General features: G+C 56.4%; 1 protein-coding gene across 4 annotated transcripts in view; it reads right to left on the bottom strand.

The window, feature by feature from the left end:
- The window catches only part of ADGRG1 (adhesion G protein-coupled receptor G1), a 45,204-nt gene extending 37,615 nt beyond the window's left edge, over positions 1-7,589 (bottom strand). The window contains exons 1-2 of one of the 4 annotated variants that reach the window (XM_039475551.2): positions 7,221-7,589; positions 5,507-5,662 (exon numbers count right to left, since the gene is read on the bottom strand). The gene's annotated coding sequence lies outside the window, so the exon portion shown is untranslated. Of the gene's footprint in view, positions 1-3,799; positions 5,448-5,506; positions 5,663-7,220 lie in introns of those variants that run through there. The other 3 variants (XM_010331347.3, XM_039475560.2, XM_010331349.3) reach the window with 3 other exon arrangements.
- Positions 7,590-14,251: the final 6,662 nt, after the last annotated feature.

The raw sequence follows: 14,251 nt of genomic DNA on the forward strand, positions 1-14,251 counted from the left end.
AGGGGCCAGCCTACACTGGGGGGCCTGCTAACGAGGGAGGATGAGTGAGTTATTCAGAGGAAGATTGGGAGTCCGAGGCATATCACCACTCCAGCCTCAGCTTCCCCAAGGTCAGTCCTTCAGGGCCTGACCAATTAGTACCTGGGGTAGCCTCAGCTATTTCCCAGGGACCAGGGCCGCAGGGCAGCTGTCCCCCCGCCGCCCACCCCCCCACCACACACACGCCCCATGGAGGGTGCCGACCAGAAGGGGACAGATGGAGAGTTGAAGGCGTCACTCTCTCTGCAGATGGCTGGAGGGAGTACAGAGCCAGCTGCCACTCTGGCCACAGAGGAGAGGCCTACAGGGCCACCTGGCCAGGCAGGAGTTAGCTGCCCCGCTCTGCCTACCCCTCTCACCATCAGGCTACGTGCCCGGGGCAGGCAGGTGGGGCAGCAGGGGGACAAGCCTGGCTCTCATGGCAGTGACACCCGGAGTTAGTAATCGGCATCCAAGGGGGCTCTGGGAGTCAAAGGGAGAAAGTCAATGAATTATTAAACACAACACTAGTTATGAGCACCGATAACAGGACTAATAATAACTGCTATGTCTCGAGGTTTTATGGTGTAAGATGCTCTGCTTTTGCGGATCATTCTCATTTTATTCACGCACCCCTGTGGGCTGGATACCACTGGTATGTGAGAGGCGGTCAGAGACATGAAGTAACTTAGTCAAGCTCACACAGCCTGGACCTCGCTGGCCTCCAGGTGTCTCGCAACAGTCTATCTCCACTTTCCAGAAGGGGAACCGAGGTACAGGGAGGGCTACCCACACCTTTCTGTAACAAAGCCAGGATCTGAACTGAGCGTGTGGACCCCAGAGCCCCTGCTGAGCCTTGAAGGAGAAGAAGGGGGCTTTGATAAACAGACAGCAGCAGGAAGGGCATCCCAGGCTGAGGGAACAGCATTGGCTGAGGGGGAGAGGCAGGATGTGGAGCCTTTCTTGGAAGGAAGTGGGACCTTTCTCGGAAAGAAGTGAGAGCAGGGGGCAGATTCTGGAAGATTTTGAAAATGTGGGCCGGGCACGGTGGCTCAAGCCTGTAATCCCAGCACTTTGGGAGGCCGAGGCGGGTGGATCACGAGGTCGAGAGATTGAGACCATCCTGGTCAACATGGTGAAACCCCGTCTCTACTAAAAATACAAAAAATTAGCTGGGCATGGTGGCGCGTGCCTGTAGTCCCAACTACTCAGGAGGCTGAGGCAGGAGAATTGCCTGAACCCAGGAGGCAGAGGCTGCGGTGAGCCGAGATCGCGCCATTGCACTCCAGCCTGGGTAACAAGAGCGAAACTCCGTCTCAAAAAAAAAAAAAAGAAAGAAAGAAAGAAAGAAAAAAAAAAGAAAATGTGGAGTTTTGGCTTCAATCAAAGGCACTGGGGAGCCAGAGAAGGTGTTTGGGTAGGAGAGACCTGATTAGCCCTCAAAATGTGGTCTTCAGACCTACAGATAGCCTGAGACCTGCTGAATCTGAATGGGTGTTTTAATAGGATCCCCAGGGGGTTCCAGAATTGGAGGCGTGAGAAGCCCTGGTCTGGACTCTAGGGACTTGTATCAGCAAGGATGCGGAGGAGTGGGGTGGGGAGTCAGGTCGGGGTGGGGGAAAGTCAGGTCCAGGTGGCGGGGAGTCAGGTCCGGGTGGGGGGGAAGTCAGGTCCGGGTGGGGGGGAGTCAGGTCTGGGTTGGGGGGAGTCAGGTCCGGGTGGGGGGAAGTCAGGTCTGGGTTGTGGGGAGTCAGATTCGGGTGGGGGGGAGTCAGGTCTGGGTGGGGGGTAGTCAGGTCCGGGGAAGTCAGGTCGAGGTGGGGCCTTGAAGGCAACAGACAAGGGGAAGGGCTGGGGAGGAGACTTTGGTCCCAGAGACCAAGAAAAGGGCTGAAACACCCTACCCCCCACCACCACAACCCGACAAGTGAAGGTGGGGACAGAGGAGAGGAAGAAGATGTTGGAAACGTCCCTGAAGCATTGGGGGCACAGGATGGGGTGCAGATCCGGAGGGCAAGGAAGAGACTGCCCTTGTGTGCAGTTGACAGGGGTAGCTCTGTGGCATGTGGGTCCCCCCTGCTTCCCAAGGCAGCTGGAAACACGTCAGTGGGGCTCAGGAGTGAGGGACTAGGGTCCCCAGGCCCACAGAAGATCATGGCTGGCAACAGAGTCCAGAGATGGTATAGGGAGAAAGAAATCTGAAGATGCAGGAGCACTTCGTTTTGAGGGGTGGAGGAGAGCGGCTCTGCTGCTCCCCCTCTCTGAGCCTGGGGTCTCTGATCACAGACTCAGAACTCGGGTTCAGGTCAACTGGCTTCTACTCCCAGCTGGCCAGCTGGATGACATGGGAAAGCATCTCTCCATCCATTTATCTCCTCACCTGCCAAGTGGAGACCAAAATAGCACCTCCTATTGGGCCAATTAAATGAGGCCACGGGGTAAATCTTGCAGCCCAGGCCTGGCAGAGAATGGGCACTGCTGATGTGTTGGCCAGGACACTGGTATTCAGAGCAGCCTGCAGAGGAGGCAGAGAGGGAGCTGCCAGGGGAGTAGAAGGAGATCTTCAAGGACACGAGGGCCCCAGAACAGGGCGAAGAGGCTGGGGCAACCTTACTGTCTGCGGTGACTGAGGCCTGGGGAAGTAGGAAGACATGGTGGGGCTGGGAGGGTTCGGAGGAGGTCTTCAGCCCCTTGTTCCAGCTCTAACCCTCCAGCCAGAGCAGCAGCATTCAGTGGGAACCAGCCTAGCAAATAGTGAAGAGCTGTCCCCACCTGTGCAATGGCCAGGCAACCTCTGTCTGCTCAGAAGTGGGTTTTTTTGTGTGTTGTTTTCCAGGCAGGGTCTCGCTCGGTTGCCCTTGCTGGAATGTAGTGATGCAATCACAGCTCTCTACAGCCTCAATCTCCTGGGCTCAAACGATCCTCCCACCTCAGCTTTCCAAGTAGCTAGGACTGGAGGCATGCTCCACCACACAGGCTAATTTTTGTATTTTTTTGAGAGACGGAGTCTCACTACATTGCCCACACTTGCTACAATGCCACTCTTGAACTCCTGAGCTCAAGTGATCCTCCCACTGTGGCCTCCCAGAATGCTGGGATTCCAGGTGTGAGCCACTGCGCCCAGCCTCAGAGTTGGGTATTTTTCAGACAAGAGCAGTTCCATCCAGGCTTCTCCCCTTGCAAGCCGAGTGACCGTATAAACCATGGAGCACAATGCCTGGCACACAGTAGGTGCTCAATAAATCTTAGCCAACATCATTAGTATTATCATAAAGTCCACATGGATGCCAAAGGCCCAGCACTCCACCAATTGCAGTTTGCAGAGGCCTTTCACATCTACTACCTCCTCTACAAAACTGAGCATGTGGAAGGAAGGGAGAGCAGGGGGCAGATTCTGATCATTCCCATTTAGCAGAGGTAAAAACTGAGGCTCAGAGAGAGGACCTTCCCAAAGCCCCACAGCAAGTCAGAAACAAATTCAGGACCCGATCTCAGACCACGTGTTTTAATGGCCAGTGCTCCCAGCCACCTCCCTGCGCTTTCCTGTGGGAAAACTTCCTGAACACAGGCGCGGGGTACCCATGATAACACCATCTCCCATCACACCCGCCCCAGGGCCCAGCAGGGATTGCGGCGCACATGTGACTCAGCCGCCTTCACAAAGGGAGCTGTGTGTCTGGTTCCCTAAGCCTGCCTCCCCCACCCACTACCCATCCCCCAGTCGGGAAAAAGCAGGGAGCCTGGCCTAGCCACGATGCGGGGGAAGCAAGGTCATCCTCACCGCTAAAACAGGACAAATCTAATGGCGCTTCAGGTCCAGCCTTGGGATAAAAGAGGTTGGTGCCAGCTCGGACGATAGGATGAAAGGCCGGGCACACAGGAGGGGCGAGCATGGCCAGGTCCAAGTCTATTTTCTGAGACCTTATTTGGAGCTCCGAGGACAGACTCCACCTAGCTGGCTCCCTTGGTGGGTGGAGCCTGGTCAGGTGCTCCGCCCATGTTTAAGCTGCATCTGGTTTCAAAGCTCTGGGGCTTGTGGTCAGGGCTTGAGGCCCTCCCCGGGTGCCAGCCGGGCTCCCATGTCCACACCTGGCTGCAGCACTGGCCTCTCTCCACCCTGCCCCTGAAGGTTGCAGACGTGGAGCAGGTGGATTCCTGTTGAGCACTTATCCTGTGCCAGGCAGGTGATGCATTTTCCCCCACATGGGATTGCCCATTTGCAAGAAAAGACTGAGGCTCAGAGACGGAAAGGGGCTGACTCAAGATCATACAGGATTAGAGCCCAGAGTTGCCTTATTTGAATCCTGTTTTCCCCCCTCCATACCCTCTTCTTAGTTCCAATGGCATCTTGACCACATGCCAACAAGAAATGACCTTGGGCTCAATGCAGACAGACGTTCTCCCTCCCCCAGGGTCACCCTGTCCCTCCCTGCCGGGAAAAGGTTACTGCAGAATGCAGTTCTTTAGGGTTCAGGCTGGCTGGGCCTCCAAGGCCCACCCCTGCCTGCTGACCTCCCCAGCGGGGAAGGCACGCTTGGGTGCCCCAATGCCCGAGATAGAAGGTAGACGTCGTGGCCACCCGTTCTTCCTAAGCATGACGGAATGTCTGACCTTTTGCCTAGCCTCCCAGGAGCACTTGGCAGGAAGGTCAGATCCAGCCAGAACAGGTCATTCTGGCCAAATCCCTGCCCCTCCAGCCTTCAAAAGCCCCTGAGCCCAGAGCAAGGCTGGGCTACCTCTAACAAGCCCTTCCTCACCCAATCACATGCCTCCCATGATCGTAGGTCCCTCTTGCGGTGTACATGACTGGGCATCCAGGGGCCTGGGTTCTTGGGTAAGACTCTACGCATCCCTGGATGTCACGGTGCCCTCTGCAGCTCAGGGAATTGGAACCAGAAGCACAGCCCCTCCTCCGAGTGTGGCTCCTGGGAGGACCCCTGCCCGATGCCTGGCTAGAGGCAGCCTTGTCTTGGGGAGCCCCAGTGGTTGGGAGGCTCCAAACTGCCCATCGCTCCACCTAGACTCCACCCAGGATCACCCTAAACCGCTCCAAATAGCCAACTGTGAGATTTTGCATCAAATTGTCCAGATTCGAGCTGTCTGTGCCTCAGTATCCTCACGTGTAAAATCGGGCTATCAGCCTATCTTAGAGGACCTCTGTCACTGCCACTGCTGTATCTTAGGTTTAGATATGGGATCCCCACTCTCTTTCAAGAGACGGGGTCCTGCTCCGTTGCCCAGGCTGGAGTGCAGTGGTGCGATCAGAGCTCCCTGCAGCCTCAATGCCTGAGCTCACAGGATCCTCCCACCTCAGCCTGACGAGGAGCTGGGATTACAGGTGGGCCACCACGCCCAGCTTGGGTTCTCTTTTAAAATCCAAATTCCCCCTGTGGAGAGCATCAGAAGAGGCTTCTGACTCCTCTGTAGACACCTCCCTTCCTGAACTTGGGGTCCCAGCTGTGGCATGGGGTCACCAGCACCCCCTTACCTCAAGGCCACATCCCAGCTGCTGCTCTTGCCTCTAAAATTGTGCCTCTGCCATCAGCAGCTCTCTTGGCCCTGGCCTGTGAGGTCTGAGTGGCAGCTGCTTGGATGCCAGGCCTGGGTCAGGTGCCTCTGGTCAGGCAGTGAGGCATTGTCGCTCCTGTGCCAAGGGAGGCAAATGAGGCTCAGAGAGGTTTAGTAACTAACCACAAGGCGGCACAGCAGTGTGCAAAGGTGGCAGTACTTGCTCCATCTCGAGGAGGGCAGTGTATCATCTCACTCGATGCCAGTGTCCCCAGATGTCGGCGTTGATCTCCCCGTGCACCCCACCTCCACTCCGACTCCCTCTGCATGTTAACACCCCATCAGTGCCCAGCACAGAATGTGTTAAGGTGTTGGCTACAAGAGACCTCCCACTGGGAGGATCATAAAGAGGGTGCCTCTGTTTCCTCACCTGGAAACCAGGGCTGCCATCACCTCTCTTGGTAAAATAAAGAGCTGCAGTTGAAACTACTTTGTGGAAAGCCCACGGAGCGCCCAGCCCCCCAACACCTCCCAGAAATGCCGCCTTCCACATGTGCCATGCCCAGCAGCCAGAAGCCCCTGGGGTCTCCCCCTAAGTGCTGGGGCACAGATGGCTCAGAACGAGTAATGGAGTCATGATGACAGCCACTCATTAGCAGGGGCTGCCTAATTAACAGAGGGAATGTGGGGGGCCCATTTGCTGCCCACACGTCCCAGGGAGCCAAGTTGGTAGAGCAGGCACGGCGCCAGCAACCCCCTCCCCTTCCGCAACTCCAGACACCCACCTCTGGCTGGCGTGTGCGGCCCATGAGACCAGGGGAGGGGCCTACTTCTGCAGTTTCTGGGTTTATAGACCACTGCCCCTGCCCCTCCTTCATGGAACAGACAGGGAAACAGGCCCGGAGGGAAAGGGAGCCTGGCCCAGGGTCCCACAGGAGGCAGTGGCAGGGCCGGGCCCTTTCTTCCACGACAGTTCCCTGTTCCAAAGAGTCCTCAGCCACCATTGAGGAGCCTGGCCCAGAGGAGACAAGCAGCTGGTGAAGGGAGGGACCCTTTGAGGTTCCCCTCCTGCCTCTTACAGCCAGGGCAGGGAGGGCCGTGCTGGTGGGTGCAGGGAGCTGGGGGCAGCAGGGGGACCCTCTGCTGGCCGCTGGCTGGGCACGCCCCCAGGCCTGCACCCCGATCCTTCCACTTGGCTTGCCAGGGGAGCTGGCCTTCTTCCCCCAAGTCAAAAGTCAAAAGACCCGACCTGGGCCAACCTGCTCCCAAACCGGTTTCTGTGGGATGCCAGGAGGAAGCGGCTCAGGGCACTGGGGAAGGCAGGCCGGAGGCTTCGGGTCCTGCTGCCTGCCTCCCGTCCACGCTCAGGGTCCACGGCGTCACCCTGGCCCCGCGTCCTGCAGCATCCTCCTCTGGACGCCGGGGACACACCTCACACCTGCTAGTGTCCGGGTGCTAGGATGGCCATCACGCCAGCATGCCCGGCCACGCTGTGGGAGGCAGGGGGTAACCCCAGAACAGCCAGGGCCTCCACAGAGAGACACCCGGTACCCTGCACAGGCCGAGGGCCAGGCCACACACACCGGGACCCTCAGGGCATTGAACTAGACCTGAGGGGCACCAAGGTCAAGAGAAACGGGCTGTCTGCGGCGCCCCACTTACCCTTCCCACCCCGTGGCCCACCCGCCTCTTACCTCCAGGTCTGGGCAGGTCCCTCACTGCCCTGCGGAGCTTGTGTGGTCTGCTCCTCCCCCTCTGCCTCCTCCAGGGCCGCAGGCACCCAGTCTGAGCTTGTCTGGGCTGGCGGGCAGCCCCAGGTGAGGCTCCGCCTGCTGTCTCGCCCCATTTCCGGCTGCCCTGCAGCCACTGAAGCCGCCACCCTCTCTTATTCCCAGGTATCCTTGCAGGGACCAACCTGGCCCTTGGGTGCTGAGTCCCCCCACCCCTCGCCTCTCTCCCGGGAAGCAGGGGCTGCTGGATGAGGCTGGGGGAGTCCTTGGTGTCTCTGGGTCTCAGCGGCCCCCCAGGGCTGTTGGGAAATGCTGCCCCTCATTCGTAATCTGCCAACTCTTTGTGAGTTTCTTCCTGCCTCCTCCCTCCGTCCAGGCCCCGCCTGAATCCGGGGCCCAGACTCACCTGCCTGTGATAAAAACAGGCCCTAGCCAGCAGCTGGTGGGGTCGGGAGGCCGAGGCGAGGGGGATGGGGAGTCCTGCTCATTCTGCTGAGTGTCCAGCCTCCTGCAGAACGCCGGACAGAGGGAGAACTGAGATAGGCAAAAGGCAGGGCTGGAGGTCTCTTCCCAGAAAGGGCACAGCGGCCCCTGCTCCAGGCATCCTGGGAGGGTCCCCAGAGGACAGAGTCTTCCAGGCAGGCCCTGGCCTAGTCGCCCCTAACCCTGCCTTTCCCGCCCCGTCTCACCCTTCACTCCTTGTCTCAGTCCCGCAATTCTCAAGGGGAAGCTTCTCAAGTTCTCACACCAGGCACCCCTTGTCTGGTGCTTTCTGACTCCTACCTCACATCCGCAACATTGAGAACACAGAGCCCCACCCCACCTTCTAGAAGCCATCCAGGCGATTGCTCATTTCTTCTACAGAGTCTCTATCAGGTGCCGCTGTGGGTCACGCCTGGTGCTGGTGCGAGGCGCTGCCTGCACCCAAATGCACCTTCCCTCACCTCCCCTCACCTGGTTTCCCCCACGGTCCCCCAGGCTCCCCCTCGGCTGGGACCAATCCCCAGGTGTCGGAATTCTTTCCTTCTTGATCTGTGTGCCCTGCCAGAGCACCAAACCCAAGAACCAGCACGGGGCCTGGGATGGAGAAATTCTGGGTGACTGACGTGTGGAAGTGTGGGAAGAAAGCACAGACGGCGGATGGATGGAAGTGTGGGCAGGCGGGGGTGCGTCATGCCCTCAGCCAGTGTCTGTTGAGGGCCTGCTGGGCACCAGGCCCTATGCCAGGCATGGGGGATCCTGCAGCCAAGAAAACACAGAAACCTTTGCCCTCTTAGAACTGCGGAGAGAAAAACAAGAAATGAATAAGCAAATAAGTATTAAATAGGTCCAGTGGCAGCTGGACACAGTGGCACACCCCTATAATTCCAGGGCTTTGGGAGGCTGAGGCAGGGGGATCACCTAAGGTCAGGAGTTCGAGAGCAGCCTAGCCAGCATGGTGAAACCCTGTCTCTACTAAAACTACAAAAATTAGCTGGGTGTGGTGGCGTGAGCCTGTAATCCCAGCTGCTCAGGAGGCTGAGCCACCTGAGCCACCTGAGCCACCTGAGCCACCTGAGCCTGGGAGGCAGAGGTTGCAGTGAGCAAAGATTGCAACACCGCACTCCGGCCTGGGCAACAGAGTGAGACTCTGTCTCAAACAAACAAATAAATAAATAAATTCAGTGCTAAGAATTATGGAGCAAAATTAAGCCAGGAAACGGGAAAGAGTGGTGGAAGTGGGGTGGGGCAGCTGAGATGCTATCTGGGAAGAAACACATAAACACAGGCTGAATGCAGTGAGGAAAGGGACCTTTGAGATGTCCCCTGAGGCCAGGGCTTCGTGTTTAAGGAGCAAGGAGGAGGAGGCCGGCTCAATTCTGTGTCTGAACAAAGGATCCGAGGTAGAGATGAGACGCAGGCGGTGAAGCAGGGATGGGTGGACAGACGGTCAGATGGGAGCAGTGGTGGCCCAGGTCTGGTGAAGCTGGGTCTGGACTGGAGCCCTCTCTGACTCCCCAAGGTGGTAAAGGAGGGGGATCTGCTGGCCACAGCCCAGATCCATTCCTGGAGACCAGCCCTGACCCCACTGGCATTCCTAGTCCCAGCTCCCTCTTGCCCCTCTTCCCCATGGCAAACTTGCAACAACCAATGCCACCTCTGCTGCAGTGATGGGTGTGCAGGCCTCCTCTGCCCTGCGAGTCTCCTGCTTGAGCGCAGATGGATTTCGGGCATGAGATGGAGTGTTGGAGGGAGGGAGCCTGAGGATGGCAGCCTGACCTCTTGGCTCTGGGGTTTCCCTACCGCCCCAGAGATGCCATCCACCCTGATAAGGACACCAGGGGAGTCCCAGTGACTTCCTGTCTACCCACTGGTGACTCCACCACTGCTGACGCCCGTGCTCCATCCGCCATGCCCTCTGCCCTCAGGGCCGCTGGCTTGTGATGGAGCAGCTGGGGCTGGGGCTGAGGCCCGGGGCTGGGACCTTCACTCACTAGGTGCACTTGGGGAGGTTTCTTAACCTCTCTGTGCCTCAGATCATCTAGTAAATAAGGGCACTCCTAGCACTTCGAGAGGCCGAGGAGGGTGGATCACCTGAGGTCAGGAGTTCGAGACCAGCCTGACCAACATGGTGAAACCCTATCTCTACTAAAAATACAAAAGTAGCCAGGCGTGGTGGCATGAGCCTATAATCCCAGTTGCTCCGGAGGCTGAGGCAGGAGAATCGCTTGAACCCGGGAGGTGGAGGTTGCAGTGAGCTGAGATTGTGCTGCTGCACTGCAGCCTGGGTAACAAGAGCGAAACTCTGTCTCAAAAAAAAAAAAAAGATAAAGGGAAGAAAAGAGACAGGGTCACGAAATTGCTTCAGCAGGTACCTAGGGAGCATTTGTGGGGTGAGGGACTTTGTCTCTGGGAACCCCTCCCCTCACCATACCAGGACCTAGCCCAGCAGCCCTGGGATGAAGGGGTGGAGCTAGAGAGTGTCCAACTCTGTCTGGTGGCCACAGGCGATAATAATAGCTAGTATGTAATCCTGGCAACCAGGCACTGTGCTAGGCCCATTATAGGAATCAGCCCACAGTCTCCTCACCACGCCCGGAGAGGCAGAAGCCACTTTACAACTTTATTTATTTATTTTTTTTGACATGGAGTTGTCTCCCAGGCTGGAGAACAGTGGTGCGATCTCGGCTCACTGCAGCCTCTGCCTCCCAGGTTCAAGCAATTCTCCTGCCTCAGCCTCCCAAGTATCTGGGATTATAGGCATGCGCCACCACACCTGGCTATCTTTTGTATTTTTAGTAGAGACGGGGTTTCACCATGTTGGTCAGGCTGGTCTTGAACTCCTGACCTCAGGTGATCTGCTCTCCTCAGCCTCCCAAAGTACTGGGATTACAAGCATGAGCCGCCACGTCTGGCCTCATCCCTTTACTTTACTTTTAGAAGGCAAACAAGGCAAAGGCATGTGCCCCCATTTACTAGATGATCTGAGGCACAGAGAGGTTAAGAAACCTCCCCAAGTGCACCTAGTGAGTGAAGGTCCCAGCCCCGGGCCTCAGCCCCAGCCCCAGCTGCTCTATCACAGGCCAGCGGCCCTGAGGGCAGAGGGCATGGCGGATGGAGCATGGGCGTCAGGAGTGGCGGAGTCACCAGTGGGTAGACAGGAAGTCACTGGGACTCCCCTGGTGTCCTTATCAGGGTAGATGGCATCTCTGGGGCCGTGGGGAAACCCCGGAGCCAGGAGGTCAGGCTGTCATCCACAGGCTCCCTCCCTCCAACTCCATCTCCTTTCTGGTACCCCAACCCCTTCTGTTTCACCATGTTGGCCAGGCTCATCTCAAACTCCTGACCTCAGGGAGTCACTTTATAATGTGGGTTTTACAGATAAGGTACAGGGGATTCAGGAACACAGCAGAGGTTCCACCCAGGCAGTCTGATTCCAGAAATCCCACCAGGACTCCAGGCCCCTTACCGACCCCTGTGTAAGCCCAGTCTCAGCCTGCCCACCCCTCACCCCTACTCAGTGCGGGACTCAGGAAATGCAGACTCCTTCCCTCTCGGGGCACACAGGAGGTGTGGAGGGGCATGAGGTGTCCCCAGCTCTGATGTCTTGTGCTCCAGCAGAGCTGCAGGCTCAGCCTCCCTGCTCCCTCTGAGAGCTGGTGCTGCCCATGAGGTTAGAGGGTGAGCTCCCTGTCTCAGGGGGAAGCCAAGGAGTTGTTCAGCGAGGGCGTTGCAGATAAGACACTTGCCACTGCTTCAGGGAGGACTAAATGGTCTCTAAAAATCACTTCCTACTCACGGGTTCATTTACTTGGGCCATTTTTCACTAACTTATGGATTCATCCACTGACATGGTATTTGCACAGTAACTGCTGGGTGCCAGGGCCTTAGATTTATTTAGAAAACAAGCAGCTCATAGAGCAGGCAGCAGAGGCATGATTAACCATGGGGGTCCACAGCAGACCGTCTGGGTCGGCATCCAGCTCCACTGACCAGCCGGTTTATCTCCCTTAGCCTTGGTTTGCTCATCTGCAGAATGGGGTTGATCGTGCTATCTATCCATGGAGTTGTGAGGATTAAATGAGACAATGCTAAGTGCTTCCACCCATGGCTGGCACGTGGCTAAGTGCTCAGTAAACATCTGCCACATCAAAATACAGAGGGGGAATTAAATTACTAAACTGTGGGCTGTGCGAAGTGGCTCACGCCTGCAATCCCAGCACTTCGGGAGGCTGAAGTGGGCAGATCACTTAAGGCCAGAAGTTTGAGACCAGCCTGGCCAACATGGCAAAACCCCATCTCTACTAAAAATACAAAAAATTAGCCAGGCATGGTGGTACATGCCTGTAGTCCCAGCTACTCGGGAGTCTGAGGCAGGAGAATCGCTTAATCCCAGGAGGCGGAGGTTGCAGTGAACCGAGATTGTGCCACTGCACTCCGGCCTGGGTGACGGAGAGAGACTGTGTTTTAAAAACTAAAAATAAAGTAAATTACTGTCCTTTTAACCCCTTCTGGTCTGCAGTGTTGCCTCCTCACATCAGAACAATAGGAAAACCCTCCTTCATTCTGGCCACATCTGGGAGAGGGTGGTCTCCATGCCACTGCTCCGCAGCCAGCCCTCAAAGCAGCTCCATTTTCCCCACGCTTTCCAGAAGAGAGGTGAGGGCTAGCTAGCGCGTGGCATCACCCTGCCTCCTGCAATCAGTTCATCAGATCAGTTCTCCACTCTCTGTAGCCTGTGGTCACGCCCAGGTTCTGCCAATATGTGATCATCCATCCGTGCACCCTCTCGGGTCTCGCTCCAGCCCTGGGTCTATCACTCTCCAGCTGTGTGGTGCTGAGCAGGTCAGGGCCCTCCTCTGAGCCTCAGTGAGGCAGTAGCATCAGGCCACTTCCGTGGCATTCCGTGACACTGCAGAGCTCTCCTGGGGCAGCATCGGAGGCCTCTCCAGGTCCCTGAGTTCTGCCGGGGTCGAGATAGGGGCAACTGAGTCACCTCCTTTGAGGGCATTTTCAGCTGGGCCTCCCCAGGCATCCTCAGAGTCAGCAGCTGTGTACCAACTACACACAGGAAACAGGTGAAAGCCAAATGTCAAGCCTGGGGGCAGACGCTGTGGCCTAGAGCAGGCGTCCCCAAACTTTTTACACAGGGGGCCAGTTCACTGTCCCTCAGACCATTGGGGGGCCGCCACATACTGTGCTCCTCTCACTGACCACCAATGAAAGACGTGCCCCTTCCCGAAGTGTGGCGGGGGGCCAGATAAATGGCCCATGGGCCATAGTTTGGGGACACCTGGCCTAGAGCAAGGTAGCTCACATACCCTGGGCCCCCAGTAGCTCTCCTCCCATCCCTGGAGCAGACCCGACCTGCCTGCAGATCTCTTTCTAGGACCAGATGTCCCTCCCGGCTCCTGATGTCCCTAGAGAAATGCCACCATCCCGCCCCTTTTATGGCCCAGTTCAAATGCCCATTCTTCCAAGAAGCCGTCTTGGAGTTACTCCATCCTCTTTTATGGGAAGTCAGGCTCTGAACCTCTGAACCCTTGAATCCCAAAGTCCCACATCCCTTTACTTATAAGAATACTGATATCCAACACTTCCAAGTACCTCTCTGTGCCAGGCCCATTCCCAAAACTGCATGGATTGATTTGTTTAATCCCCATAACAATCCTTGGAAGGGAATTACATAGGAGGTTGTAGACAGGAAGACTGAGACCCAAAGAGATTTAGGAACGTGCCCCAGGGCGTACCACCAAGAAGTGCCAGTGTCAGGACTTGAACCCATGTCTGTGTTAGACCACAAGTCCATGATTTATCTCTAGGTGGTGTAGTTTCTCAGAGAATGTATTTTGTTCATTGATTCAACAAACATTTCCTAAGTGCTCACCAAGTGCCAGACCTCAAGCTGGGCTCTGCAGACATGACAGAGCGTAAAAACCATCCCTGCCTTCATGGAGCTTATAGTTTGATGAGGAAGTAAGGTAAGTAATTAAACAATCCATGAAGTAATTAACCAAATAATTCACTAACTATGAAGGCAAATATATGTAATGGAAGGACAACTAAAAAAGCAAACTAAAAACTGAAGAGTGAAGAGGGAATAGGGAATGCACTTTAGCCAGGTAATTAGGGAAGACTTCTTGGAGGAGGTAACGTTTGTAACAAGGTCCTGATGGATAAGGAGGAGCTAGCCTTGGAAAGAGTGGAACTGGGGCTCAGCACACCAGGCAGAAGGAAGAGCATGTGCAAAGGCTCAGAGTGGGGAACATGCCCACTACTGGAGTGAAACTAGCAGCTGGTCATTGTGGCTGGAGCCCAAAGGAAGGGAGGTGAGGGTAAAGAGCCATGCTGTGAAGACAGGAACAGAAGTACAGTTTCAGTCCCAGGGCAGCGGGAAGCCATGGGTAGATTCAAACAGGGAGCGAGGAGATTGATTCACATTTCAAGGAGGGCAGCTGAAGGACTCAGCCCTGCCTTGACGAGGTAATGGCTATTGATCAAGCTAGCCCTAGCAG

The sequence above is a fragment of the Saimiri boliviensis genome, chromosome 1, assembly GCF_048565385.1.
Source record: "Saimiri boliviensis isolate mSaiBol1 chromosome 1, mSaiBol1.pri, whole genome shotgun sequence".
NCBI classification, from domain to species: Eukaryota; Metazoa; Chordata; class Mammalia; order Primates; family Cebidae; genus Saimiri; species Saimiri boliviensis.